This window comes from Cucurbita pepo, chromosome 6 (assembly GCF_057944985.1).
Source record: "Cucurbita pepo subsp. pepo isolate OVF chromosome 6, ASM5794498v1, whole genome shotgun sequence".
NCBI lineage: Eukaryota > Viridiplantae > Streptophyta > Magnoliopsida > Cucurbitales > Cucurbitaceae > Cucurbita > Cucurbita pepo.
In genome coordinates, this window is record NC_141803.1 from 11870065 (window position 1) to 11884602 (window position 14538).

At 43.6% G+C, this 14538-nt stretch overlaps 1 non-coding gene across 1 annotated transcript; it reads left to right on the forward strand.

The window, feature by feature from the left end:
* The first annotated feature begins 1025 nt into the window (after positions 1 to 1025).
* Positions 1026 to 1098, forward strand: TRNAK-UUU (transfer RNA lysine (anticodon UUU)). The gene has a single exon. It is a non-coding gene; the product is annotated as a tRNA-Lys (tRNA).
* The last annotated feature ends 13440 nt before the right edge of the window (positions 1099 to 14538 follow it).

A 14538-nucleotide genomic window follows, 5' to 3' on the forward strand; every position in this document is an offset into this window, starting at 1 on the left:
ATAAATTTCCTTAATTGGTAATTCAACTACCAAAGGCAAGTCTTCTAATTACTTTCCATCCTTAATTGGTAATTCAACTACCAAAGGCAAGTCTTCTAATTACTTTCCAATATCAGCCACTCCATTATCTTCTTGATTTGATATGCTAATGCTATAAAGATTTTTGGGCTCAAAAGACTTTGTTTCAACCTGTACACTAGCTAGCTTTTGAAGATGCAATGTATAGGCCTCTTGAATCTTCTTAACCTTGCTTCTTGTAATTGGTCCTTCGGGTACATGCAAAGGGTCAGCAGTTGAATTCATATCACGCCGGCTACCTACTGTACTGGACCTTCGACCAGGTATTCTACCCTTGGCGAATCGGAACCAACCACCCCACTATAATAATAGGAGAAAGGAAAAGGCTCGAACAGTTGAGCGGCCAGCAACTTCCGTACACAGAGATAGATTCATTCTTTGTACCTGGTACAACTTCACAAGCCTTCGCGGGTTGGCCAGAAGTCTTCTTTGGTAAGTGTCAAAGAAAAGAGAGTGCTCGACTGGAACAACGGCCAACAAAGACCCTAATTACATATAGCTCCTCCCCTTCCCTGATTTAAGGCTTTAAGAACCGTATGGCGGCCGGCTGGAATGGAAAGAAAGACGAGATCGATCTCACCTTATCGTAGATGGTGTCAGTGAGAGCCCCCCATTGACCTTCTTTTGTGGATAGAATCTTCAATGAGTAGAAAGAAGCAACCTGACTAATAAAGGTGCTTGTTGAGTAAGGCCGGCTTTCGAGCCCAAGCCCCTTGTATAGGTTGGGTGCTTGAGCGCATCTTTCTGGCTTTCCTTGAGTTTGAAATAAATAAGGGGTTAGCGAGGCCGTTTTCTTGCAGGAGTGCTAAGGCGCACCCTTACGTTTTCTTCGTTTGCTCCGCAGTACGAGCCTCATACAGAGCCGCGCCCCTTGAATATGATGAGAAGAAGAGGGGCCGCCCTCTTTTCTTTTCTACATCAATCCTCCCACCTATTTTTCTTTTTTGGGGTGTATAGCTCAGTTGGTAGAGCATTGGGCTTTTAACCTAATGGTCGCAGGTTCAAGTCCTGCTATACCCAAACCTACCTTACACGAGACTCTTTTTAAGGTAAAGGTAGTAGCGTTCAAAGATCACTCTTTGGCCTTTAGATTCACTTCTCTATTTGGGCGAGATATTAACAGATGAATAGTTGTTAGAGTAGAGAGGCACCGAAGGTGATAGAAAAAAGCAAATCTTCATCCTATACCTTTGTCCTCAAGCTCGAACTCATAATAGTTTACGGGAAAGACGGTCGATCATGTAGTTAACAACCAGTATTTACAGCAATTTCACCTTTCGGATGTAAATAACCCCTCTAATTCTCAATGGTATACTCCTCCTCCCTATCCTGTTAGAGTTTTGCCCGAATTCTGTTAATCTTTATTCCCCAAAATACTCATCCTCAACTGCAGAAACCCAACCATACTTTGGTCGAAACCTAACCAGATGGATAGACAGATTACTTAACTGAAACCTGATCCGGAGAGAAAACAAAATAAATAAACGACTATCTTGTTCCATCGCTTTCTCCTTAAGAGCAATAGAGCAATCGGCTCCTGGTGAGAACTGAAATCCTGGTCAAACTGAGATCTTGAAGCTAAGGCTAAGTAAGGCCCTTCCTAAAGCGGGGACGTAGTTTCTTGTTCAAATCCAAAGTCTTCAGTCTCCTCTCCCGGGCTAAGGCTGTAGTTCCAAATCCGGAATCTTAAACAATTCAGCTTAATATAGCATAGCAGATAATCTGATTCAGCTTCAAAGAAGAAAGAAAGGAGAGGGGCGAAGAAGCAGCTCGACTGGAAAGGAGAGGGGCGGGGCATCTTTCGCTTGACTTTTGGGTTGCGAGTGTATGCGTCCACCACGGTCAGGGCTTTCACAGGTACCTTGTACGTAGTGTCGGTTCAGCTAGCTTTGTTTGGTCTTGCTTGATTCTAGACTAGACTGGAAATAAATAACCCTATGACTGACCTAGCTCAAATTTGATGTTGATTCGGGCGGAGCGGGATAAAAGGTTTGGTTCAGGGTTGACAAATGAGATAGATGTTCGGAATGAATAAACTGGATATGCTGCTAAGGGAAATACTGCTTCGAGAGAGGGCGGTACAGAAAGAATTGAGTGATTCTCACCTAAGATTGAAAAGCGTTACGGTTGGGCTTCTTTAGAGGGAAGCAAGCGCGCCAAGCTAAGAACAAAACAATACATACCCATACACTTTTTCATCGACTTGTGGAAAAAAGGAGGATTTCAGCTACCTTCGGAAAGGGCAAAAAGAAAGAAAATCGGCAAAAGGTATACATAGTAGGCAGGGAAGGAAGCACCATAAGCTACAAGCTCCCCATCAACCGCCAAGGGTTTTGACTTCGAGTCAGGTCCACTACTTTCATAAAACAAGGTAAAAATGACCGGCTCAATGAGCCCCCTTTGAGCGGTGCTTCTCCTGTCGACTCATAGAAACTCGAACCAATCAATCCGGTTTCTTACACTTTGAAGCATGTGACCGGCACCGGTGCTGCTGCAACGGCCATCAACGGCAACAAGTGGCGGCATCGGATTCAGACGTCCGCTTTAGGTGATTCGAGAGCAGATGCGTCTCTATCTTTGGATTCAGAGTCGGATACTGACTTCATATTCTGCAGATTCCCCGGTGTTTGCGTATGCGTCTGTCGATGCGTCTTCGTATTCGGCTTTAGCTGAGACTGATCTTTCTCTAGCTTCTTCTGATTCGGCATCTTCAAGTCAGTTGAACAGGCGCACTCACTGAAGGAAGCCTTCCGACCCGTAAGAAAGAGGCCTATTCCCCTGGTTCGGATTGGGAAAGAGCGGGCACCGATCCTCTCTCTCTTTTAACCCTCGAAAGAGCTATTGCCGGGAATAGCAGGACAAAGACTCTCTTTTTCATATCTTGTGAAAACCAGACTCTGGTCTTCGGCCTCCAACTATCTTTCTTTAGCTAAGGACAAGCCAAGCTAGAAGTTAGAATAGAATTGAATAAAGGAATCGTAGAGATCGATATCGCCGGGCTAGTGCGGCTCGAGGAGAAGATAGCCAGCTCGACTCCTCGAGGAAAGGGCTAACAAAGGCTTGACTGAAAGGGAAAGAAAGGGTAGGGGAAAGAAAATGGGATTCTGGTTCAAGCGCTAGAAAGAGGAAAGAAAGGATTTGACACCATCAAGTATCTAGTTCCAGGGGGGACTGATTTCTGTAAGATCCGGGTAGTTAAGTCAAGTTGCTCGAGGAGAAGAGGAGAGGGTTTCTCTTGAGGATTTACTGACAGTTCACTCTCATTGATTCTTCTTTCGTCTTTCCTGTTTCAATAGGGTAAAGATAGAATGAATCTTGAGGATTTACTGACAGTGAACTCTCATGTTGAGTTTCGTTTCGTCTTTCCTTCCTGTTTCGGAGCTTGACCTTCAGATAGTTGTAGAGGGGTGAAACAGCTCGACCGAGAGGGAGAGGGGAAGGCAATGGAATTGGGAAATGAAACCGAGTTTACGAGGTGAGGGAGCGAAGCCATGAAACCGAGTTGTAGAGATTCAGGAGGTCAAGAAGGCGCAGGGGCAGGAGAATGAAACTAGCTCTTTAGTTTACCTTACCTCTTTCTTTCTTACTTACAGGCAGGGCAGGAGAATGAAACTAGCTTGACCTTCTTCTTTTCTTAGAGTTCCATCAGGTTCAGGAGCGAAGCAGCTTTACCGGCAGGTGATTGAGCTTCTCTTCCTGTTCCGTCTCATTCATCCACTGTAAAGTCTCATTCATCTTCAGTCTCCCTTCTTCTGTAAAGGTTCAGTCAGGAGAATTCAAATAGCTTTACCGAGTTCCATCAGTCTCATTCTTGCTTTCAGGTTCAGGAGATTGAATCTTCTTGTCTGCTGAGTCTTCTTCCTTTGACTATTTATTCTTGAGAACTGGAAAGGCTATATATAGGTGTAGTAGGAGTGAAGGAGAATGCTTCTTGAGTTACCGACCGCAGCTAATTCATTGAGTCTTGACTTGACTTCCCTTCAAAGACAGTAAAGAAGAATCTAATTAAGGAATCTTTCGTCTTGCCTTCCTGGTCCGGAGAATGGAATGAATGGTGAATTGCTTCAATCAAAGAGATAGTGAAACCCCAGTGAAAGAGGTTCAGGCAATGAAATTCTTCAACCATAAAGAAGAAGAGGTGAAGGGGAAGTAAGTAGTTGTTTGTTTGTTCAGGAGAATGAATAAGTAAGGTAAGGAAGGAGTATTTTGCTTTTACAGTGAGTAAAGGAAAGGGATCAAAGTGAAAGAGGAATCCCCCTAACAGTTTACCCAGTTCAAGAAGGAAAGGGAAAATGAATGAGTATGGTAAGGAGTCTTTATTACAGTTCAAGAAGGAAAGAGAGAAAGAATGAATAAGGTCAGGAAAGGAGTAGAGATCTTTTACAGTGAGTGAAGAAATAGGCTGGCAGAGTATTTCATTCATTCTTTGAATAAGGGTCAGGTAATAAAGTCAGTATAAGGTTCAGGGAATACCGGGAAAGCTGAATGAGATTGATAAGGGTTCCGGTTCCGGGTTCACTATCTCCTTTCTTCTTTCCTGTCCTGTTTTTGTTCCGGTTCAGTAGTTAAGGAGACTGCATAAATAAATAGTCTTTACTTACAGTCTCATTCATAAGGAGTAGAGGAGAAGAAGTAGTTGGTTGAGTCTTGACTTACTCTTCTTTCTCATTAATAAGTAGGTTCAAGAAGAAATGGGTGACGGAGCTGCATGAGAGACAGGAGTTAGCTACTTTACCGAGTGAAATAATAGGGAAGGGGAGGTCAGGTAATATCGGTTACGGGGAAGGATCAAGAAGAAATAGGTTCAGGAGTCAACTCTCATTAAGGAGAAAGATCAGAGACAGGTTTAGTAGCGAAGGCAGGTTACGGTTCAGTAGTTAAGTAAGGAGACAGAATAAAAGGAGTTCAACAGCTCGACCAAAGGGAGAGGAGTAAAACAGCGAGACCAAAGGGAGGAGGCAATGGAATTGTGAGACCCGGAGGGCGAAGAGGTGAAACCGCGAGACCAAAGGGAGGAGGGGTAGAGCAAGATTCGCGCATCCAGTTGTCCGGTCAAAAAGAAGAAGGGTCGTGCCCAGTCCCAAACTGTTCTTACGTTCTTTCGGGAATCAGATGATGAGAGGACCAAGGCTAGATGATCGTGTCATTCTCTATACGCCTAAAAAACCGTCGTATTCGAGATCTTTCTTTTTGCCTTACTCCAGTGGAAAGTGGAATGAACCCAGTTTGAAAAACTGATGTTGCAGGTGCCACTTCAACAGGAGATCGAAGAATGCTGATTTCGGCAGCTGAGGCTTTGTGCCTAACTCCACTCACTACCTTTTAGCGTGAATGGATAAAGAAAGGCCCTCAACAAAGAGCTCGGTACCAAACAGGCACAGCTAAGGAATAATTGTGCACTCAAAGGAGCATGTCATCGAAGAGTTTACAACATTCATTCTCGAGCAGGGAGCGAGTTCAAGACCAAACAAAGCCAGAGCATCTCTTCCTTTTCGCCTTGCCTCGAGGGCTTACGGGTTCGTGGGCACAATTGAACAAGGCTCGTATGAAGATACAGGTTGAGTATCAGAGGTTGAAAAAGGCCAGACCATAAAGAAAAAAGTCAGAAAGAAGAAGAGAAAGAACCATAGCCAGAAGAACAAAGGAACTTTACATTCAGTGTTGTGTAACAAAGAAAAGACAGAGATCTCGGACGAGACAAGCTTGTCAGGATTAAAGAGGGATTAGATTAGCAGACTATGGATGGGTCAAGACGTCGAGTAAAGTCTCCGGCATCTCCAAAAGCGGGGTGGTTAGGTTCGAGTCTGAATCGATCGGGTGGTCCAATCTATCTAATAGTAGTATATATATTTAAGCGAAATCTCTGGCATCTGGCTCCTTCCACGCAAGACGACTAGGATAAAATGGTTTACAATAATGCTAATAAGAAGATCGAGACCATTCTTTTTGAGACAAAGGGCTTGACTTCTATCGGGTCAGCGTCGAGGAAGAGTACACCAACTCCGGCTATGTAAAAAGAGAGTGAAAGGGGCGAAGGCCTGAGACCGACAGGCGAAGAGGCGAAGGCATGAGACCGATAGGGAGAGGGAATGGAATTGTGAGACCCGTAGGGCGAAGAGGCGAAGACCTAGAATCACGAAGATGTCGAGCGCTATGCCATACGATCTCAGGATTGCTTCGATTCCTTGACGCTATGTGGGAGAACTCAACCAAGCAATCGACATCAGAGGATTCCATTTTTGAGAGAAAGCAAGGAGAGTGGGAAAGCTAACCTACCCTTCCGTTTGCTGAATCTGACCTTCGTCCAAGAGTTCTCGGGCTTCTACGCGAAGAACGTGCTTTCTGACATCGAGTGCTATGCCAAGAGATCACTACTTTCTTTGATAGGGTCGTCGGTTCCATTGGTCATTCTTCAGGAGAAGTCCCGAAACTGAACTAGTCAATTGAGAGGATCATTGCTAACCCATTGGCTGAATCGAGATCGTCTCGCGCATAAGAGGGCATTTTCTGAATGAGAAGATTCTCTTTCTACACTGAACGAGATATCCTGCCTCTTCCTTCCTTGCCCGCCTCAGAATATTCCTTCCTTTCCTGGTGGGACTCGCATTGATTTCAATTGATTGAATCTGTTCTGGTCTTCGCTGAATGAGGCTTTCCAAGACGAGTAGACCTTAGTTACCCGCTTATTGGGACCTGCAAGAAGCTGAGTTTCTTTGCTTTGTCACATTGGAAAAAGAAAAAGTCAAAGCAGCAGACCATCTCATTATACATCTGATGAGAGATTTTGGAAGAAGGTTCTGTTTCACACATCTTGGCCAAGCAGTAAAGGAAAGAAATGCTTTGTCGGTTGAAGGTGCTCTCTTCCTTCTCTACTCCGTCACATAATAGGAGAGAGGCTCACTCTTCATCCATAGTATCCTCTGGATCTTATCTTATGCATCTTTTGTCTCCTCTCTTGGTTTCAGGGAGCCTGTGAGAGTTCCGTTGCTTTGCCGGAGGGAAGTGGGTGGGCTTCATTCAATGTAATGCTTTGTTTGTTGGTTGGTTGGTCCGATTTTTTGGTTTTGTGTGTAGGGAGGTGCCGTTGCCCTTTCCTTTCAGGAGACATGTTGTAATGTTCAGTGGCAAGATTAATGGATATGGAGTCGATGATCAATCCGACGTTCAATCCTTCTAGAGATGGTGATCTGCCTTGTTAAGATCTCTTCTATGCTGAGAATCATCTCTTTGTTTTTCCCCATCCATTTTGATTGACCTTGCTTGACCGGTCATTGCTGTCAAATCCGGCCCCAGCCTCGTTGGCCCCCCAATTCTCAAGGCCGCCCTAGACAAGTGGTTTTAGAACCCACATTTGGAAAAGTTCTGTTAGGTTCTTAGTAGCAGTCGTCGACTTTTTCTTCTTTTACTTCACATAGCTTTTCGTCTCCTTGATAGCTGGAAGTTCTCCAAAAGTATGAAAAGCAGGAGGACTTTGTACCATCCATTCCAGTGTGGTTGAATTCTGTTCAACAGCCCAAGGACTTGGAGCACATCTTTTGTTATTTCCACTGCTTGAAGTGATTGTGACGACCACGAAGAAACGACGAATCCCAACTACGGATATATAAGAGCCAAAACTGCTAAGGGCATTCCATCCAGCGTAAGCATCTGGATAATCTGGAATGCGCCGTGGCATACCCGAAAGCCCTAGGAAATGCATGGGAAAGAGGGTCGGATTAACCCCGAAAAAAGTGATCCAAAAATGGATTTGCCCTAAAGTCTCAGGGTATGTCCGACCAAAGATTTTACCCACCCAATAGTGAAATCCTGCAAATAAAGCAAAAACGGCTCCCATAGAAAGTACATAATGGAAATGCGCAACCACATAATAAGTATCATGTAGAGCAATGTCTAGCCCTGAATTTGCCGGGACTATTCTAGTGGGTCCTCCTATGGTGAACAAAAAGATGAATCCTACAGCAAATAACATGGGGGTTTTGTATTGTATCGAACCCCCCCACATGGTAGCGATCCAACTAAAGATTTTGATTCCAGTGGGGACTGCTATGATCATGGTAGCAGCGGTGAAGTAGGCACGAGTATCAACGTCTAAGCCCACAGTAAACATATGATGAGCCCAAACAAGAAATCCAAGAACACCTATACTGATTATGGCATAAACCATGCCTAGATACCCGAAAACTGGTTTTCCCGAAAAAGTAGAAACGATATGACTGATGATACCGGATCCAGGCAGAATGGGAATATACACCTCTGGATGACCGAAGAACTGAAAGAGATGCTGGTATAATATGGGGTCTCCCCCTCCAGCGAGATCAGAAAAGGTTGTATTAAAGTTTCGATCGGTTAATAACATGGTAATAGCCCCTGCCAGTACCGGAAGTGATAATAAAAGTGGGAATGCTGTCACTAGAACGGACCAGACAAAGAGGGGTGATCTATGCATAGTCATTCCAGGTCCACGCATGTTGGAAATAGTCGTTATAAAATTGATAGAACCTAAAATGGATGAAATACCAGATAGATGAAGACTAGAAATTGCTGAATCAACTGCTCCTCCAGAATGGCTGGTAATACCACTTAAGGGCGGATAGACCGTCCACCCAGTGCCGCTACCCACTTCTACTAAGGCTGAGCTTAATAGGAGCAAGAGACTTGGTGGCAACAACCAGAATGAAATATTATTTAATCGGGGAAATGCCATGTCAGGTGCACCTATCAGAATTGGAACAGACCAATTACCAGATCCATCTATCATCGCCGGCATAACCATAAAAAAGATCATTAAAAAAGCGTGAGCCGTTATTAAAACATTATAAAGTTGATGATTCCCACCAAGAATTTGATCGCCGGGTCGTGCTAATTCCATACGAATCAGTACTGAGAAGCATGTGCCCATCACTCCTGCAATGGCACCGAAGATGAAATATAGAGTCCCTATATCCTTGTGGTTAGTGGAGAACAGCCATCGGACCAGATTTCTCGTCAAATTGAGATTCTTTCGTTTCCTTCCTTATCAGAGAGGGGCCCTTTACTGACTGACGGGAGCGGCGGGGCTGATTTATTGAAAAAGTGGGAATGAGAGGGGAAGGAAGAATGGAAAGGGGGTGGGGAAAGTCCGGAAAGCCCTCACTTTATTGATGGGACATTTTGATGTCCTTTTCCTCTCACCCCGGTTCTGGTTCAAGAAAGGGTCAACAAAAGGATCTGACTTCGAAGCAATCTCTGGAGTTTGACCTTATCCGAACGGGTCTTGCAAGAAAATAGGATTTCATATTGAGCTCCAAATATACGCTATTGGGATAGGATGGCTCCTACTAGCTCTCCCCCCGTAAGAACCGCACGTGCGAGTTACCCCGCATATGGCTCAAGTGGCGAAGGCCCTTTCCTTTGCGCTTGGTAAGCGCTTCGCTTTAGCCAAGCTTACTGCTAGCCTTATTCCGTCACCCGAGATCCAAGTCAGCACCGGAAAAGATCTCTTTCTTCCTCGCGGCCGGGCCGGCTTGGAAGCAAGCTACCTGTCGCCTATCTCACCCCCTTTTTCTTATTAGTCGAATAGGTTGCCCTTTTCTCTAATAATCAGGTTTATGCCATCCTTCTTTTCTTTTAGGGTGAGTCTTAATAATAAGGGTGAGCCTTCGCTTTTTGGATCGTCTTCTGCCCAATGCGGTACCCTCCCGTTTTTTGGTTCCCATTGGGTTTACCTTGTTTATAGGTCGACCCCATGGCAGCAAGAAAAGGCGATCTTGTGCTATACTCCGGTGATCTCTTTCCTACCGAGGCACGCAAACTCCCATCGTGTCCCAAATCGCATTCCGTGAATCGAAAGGGGAAGCCTACTCATCCATCAGCTCATTCACCTATCGGTGCGGTTTGACGAAGCGTCTAAGCACAGTTCACTCGTGTTGATCAATCAAGAGCTTTGCCGCCACTCCTTATCCTTAAGGTTACCTGTTGTATCATACACTGATTGCATTGTTTTCCACGCTTCATACCGCACTATTTCTTCTTAAGGTAAGGTAAAGGGACAGGCATGGTGGGGTAGGAGCATTCTGTCGAAAATCTTTTGAGTTTGCCCAATCAGTCTTATGTCCTCCGAGTCGCACGGCGTTTTAACCGAAAGAACTTCTTGCGCAATTCATGCCTTTCTGTTTTTATGACCAACAATTCTTTCTTTCTTTCCATTTCAAACTGTTCTCTGGACTTTTTATCAATATGAGGGGATCGTAACACAGTATAGTTGACTCGTGATTCAGGCAATCTAATCTTCCGTGTGTAAGGTGGAAGCCCCCAAAAATGGTTTTCCAAAAATGGGTGATCAAAAGATCGAATCACTATGCGTATCTTGGTGGTCGTGACTTTTGGTGGTCTTTCTTTTTGGCTGACTCCTCTTCCTGTTCTATTGATCAGAAGCATCCAGCAGCCCCGGTTTAGAATTAGATTCTCAGGGCTAAGGCTCTCCTTATCCATCCCCCTCTCTTTCCTCCCTGGCCGTGTCCACACTTCTTCAAGGCCCTACAGGGTTCCTTCACTTACTTGTGTGAGCCCCCCGCCCGCTCACGCTCCTTACCAAGAACCTGGCACTTCGCCGGAACACACCATAGGTTAGTCCAACAACCAGTGGGCTCCTCGCCGCTGCACATTACAGAAAAAAGTGAGTGAATAGCCAGTCCCATGCAAGTTTCTCAATCGGGCGTTCCTTTATCCTGTTGCAGAAAGATACAAAACAAAAAAGGCTGAGATTCTTGTTCATTAGAAAGCACTAAAACCCCTTATAGAACTTGCTATCTTTCTTTCTTTTTTCAAAGTCAGATAAGAAATGAGTGAGAGATTAAATGGAGTATTCATCTGCATCTCTCTTAACTAAGGAAGAAAAAGAGAAATGAGAGGAGAATTTGGTTGTTGAATAGAGAAATGTCTCCGCTATTTGATTTCGTTTGCATCTTTTGACGCATGCTCTTTGTAAAGCCAAATCAGGTTTGCGCAAATTGATGGTTGCGGACCGGGAACCAGAAGTGGTAGTTGGTGTAATAGGGCTGCGGACGGGCCCTAGCCTGAGAATTGGAGCAAGAAGCACTCTCGCGCTCTCGAGCGGTAAGCAGTTTAGCGGGATGAGCCGCCTTGTTTTCTGAAGGAGATGGGGGTACAGGTTCCCCCGAGAAAATATCATTGATACCAAAATGATAAGCGCCTACAATGCTGGAATTTGCAAAGCTAGAGGTCCTTCTAGAATCCTTGCAAAACGTTCACAGAGAAAGCTAACTTAACGGATTGATTCCAACCAAGAGCTGGTTAGAAGATGGATGACTCTTAGATCGAACTTGGAATCTATGATGGTCACTCTTAGATACCAAGACAATTCACTCCAGAATTAGCTTGATCAAAACTAATTCAATGAATCGATTTAAACATCAAACCTAAAGCAAGGTTTGAAAAAGAATAACACCAAAAGGGTATCAAGAAAACACAAAGGTTTTTTTCTGTATTCAACCAAAAATCCCCAAACATGAATATTACATGCCTTTAAATAGGCCGAGAAGATAACCCTAACAAAATAAAGTTCAGCCACCAACCACTAATAAATGCTAATAAATGCTATTAAATACAAATTGAAGAATATAAGACAATTCATACAAACTATTAATAAATGCTATTAAATATAAAATGAAGAAAATAAGGCATTAATAATTTCCTTAATTGGTAATTCAACTACCAAAGGCAAGTCTTCTAAGTACTTTCCAATATCAGCCACTCCATTATCTTCTTGATTTGATATGCTAATGTTATAAAGATTTTTGGGCTCAAAAGTCTTTGTTTCAACCGGTACACTAGCTAGCTTTTGAAGATGCAATGTATAGGCCTCTTGAATCTTCTTAACCTTGCTTCTTGTAATCGGTCCTTCGGGTACATGCACGTGATCAGTTGTTGGATTCATATCATTCTTCAGTTCAGCTTTCATTCACTCCCTCTTCAAGGATGAAAGAATAAACATCTTGGGGTTTGCCATCCGAAGAACGACTGAGATTCGTTCTCTTAGCCAGGGTTTCATCCAACAAAAAGTCACTTATGATCTGATTTGCACTCGCAGAGGGGTCTTGGGTAATCCGTATGTTCTCAAATGAATTCCTATAACTATAAGAAGAAGCATTCCAGATAAGAACTGAAAGGGGTGTTTAGCTCCACGAGCAAACTCGATCAAATCCTTCTTTTTAATCCATTTCATTTAACCAATGATTGATTAACCTCTCTCTTGGTAGGTGTCGAAAGACTTGTAATGGAACGCAATAGCACAATTAGCATTTTTGCGGAAATCTTTCTCACTGCTGATTGCTAGATCACGATCATGGAAATGCAAGACATCACTGCGGTGGATTCGAACACGGAAGTACAGAAATGCTGGCAAATCAAACTGATAGCCATCGTAGGCTTTAGCCAGATGGAGCATCAATTCTTCAGTGCGAGCACGCTGTATGTTCTTACATAAAGTTTCTACCAATTCTGTAGAACTACTACAATTGTTAACAACATCATCCTGAAAGTATCAATCTCTAAGTAAGGTGGATACATATTGGATATTCATTGAAGTTAGAATACTTGGCATGAGTAAACCATTTTGCACAAAGTTTTCCCTATTATCCCTAATATGCGGCAACCAATAATGATTTGAAAGAAAGGTCTGACTCTGCTGCTTGTTCAGAACTCTACACAAACCCTCGTAACTTAAATCACATCCAATATCCATATCAACTTAATGTCACCGGAACTTCACAGACAGAAAGAAAGGATCATCTATATCACCTGTTATGGAACTTAAGTAACCCCATGCTAGATCTGACAGACTTTTAGGGAGATGATCACCCGGTTGACACTCTAATGGTTTAGATACCATAGGAAGATTGAACTTGATCGGTAGTAATGAGATATCAAAGTTCCTAACAGCGTAGAGATTAGACAGAATGAAATTAGAACCATTCCTTTTCATCAGCAGTTGAACATTATTCTCGCTCATCAAATCATTCAATAATGAGATCAATTTCCTTTCCACTATGAATGAGACTAAGCTGGAACCGATAGGATACAATTTCGATCATTTTAGTTGAGATTTTCTATCTGAAATACTTTCTGATCCTTCTACTGATATGATTCACTTTTGCAAATATCTTCTTCTTCATTTTGATTTCAGAACATAGAGTCAAACTCATTGTTCAACCTTTTTCTATTATTGCTTCAGGATCAGGATGTAATTTCTCTTTTAATGAGAGTTTCAACCATGAATTTAGTGGCATTGCGTTCCTTACCTTTTTTATATTCTTTTTGGAGGTATAATCTTGGGGGGTTCCCTGAAAGTCTTCAGTTGTCGCTACCCTGGACACAGAATTCCATTTTAGACTATAGCTCCCGGAGAGGTCCTGGTTAAACGAAACCGAGGACATACAGCAAGAGAACGGCATAGAATAGAGCTCTATCCTGGGATGGGATTTCCCTGCCACTACCCAGCATCAAATGAATTAGATGTATCCCTCTAGCATACTGCTGATTAGTATGAAAAGGTGTTGAGTACTTTTAGCCGCTGCCCTGCATCAAATGTACTTTAGTATCCCTCTTGTCTAGTAACTAGAGACCGACATTGGTTATACCCAGGGGTTGGGGATCACTTGATACTCTATGTTGTATAACCTTTGTTCCCCTAAAGAAGGTGAGGAAGTTGGGAGTACTTTATACTCTATGTTGTATAACCTTTGACTCTAAAGGTGGACAAAAAGAGGGGTGTACCTTTTTTCTTTTGGATCTGCTACTCAACCTGTGTTCTGTTACAGCTTTGCCTAGCGCTTCCATTCCAAAGCTTATACCTGTAGACTTTGAAGCCAATTGCCATCCAGCATCCCGCTCTCTTTTCTGATTCATATGCATCTCAAAACCGACCAAGCAAGGGTTAACGTTGTGTAGCCGGGAATGGAATAGAGTGGTAACGGCTAATAGCTGCCTATTCACTCAACCTTCTTTAAAGGGCTTCCCTTTTTTCATTTCCTTGTTTTGTCTGTTAGGTTCTCCATATTACGAGCTGCTATCAAAAATCCTAAAGTGTAAAGCCTTCTCCTTCATCTCCACAATCTTCCCATGATCCAATTTCATTAGCCCAAGTCACTGAGAATTTGCCTTCGCGGGTCACTTATTCCCAGAGACAAGCCCCGGCTCAAATGCCTTTGCCACCAAAATCTACCCCAGCAAGGAAGTGATCCTGCATCCTTCAAGAATTCCAGGCTAGGAGGGAGCCTTGATCACAAATTCTCCCCAAAGAAAGGAGTCGGAGTTCGGCCCTGTCAGAAGAGGACTCAGTCTCCTAACCGAGGTCTACGTCAGAATCGTCTGAAGCTAGCTCATTCCCTGAACACCATGGGCTAGGAGAGTAGGTAGGAGTATTCCCCGCAATGACTACGCCCGATTCATCTCGACGCCTCT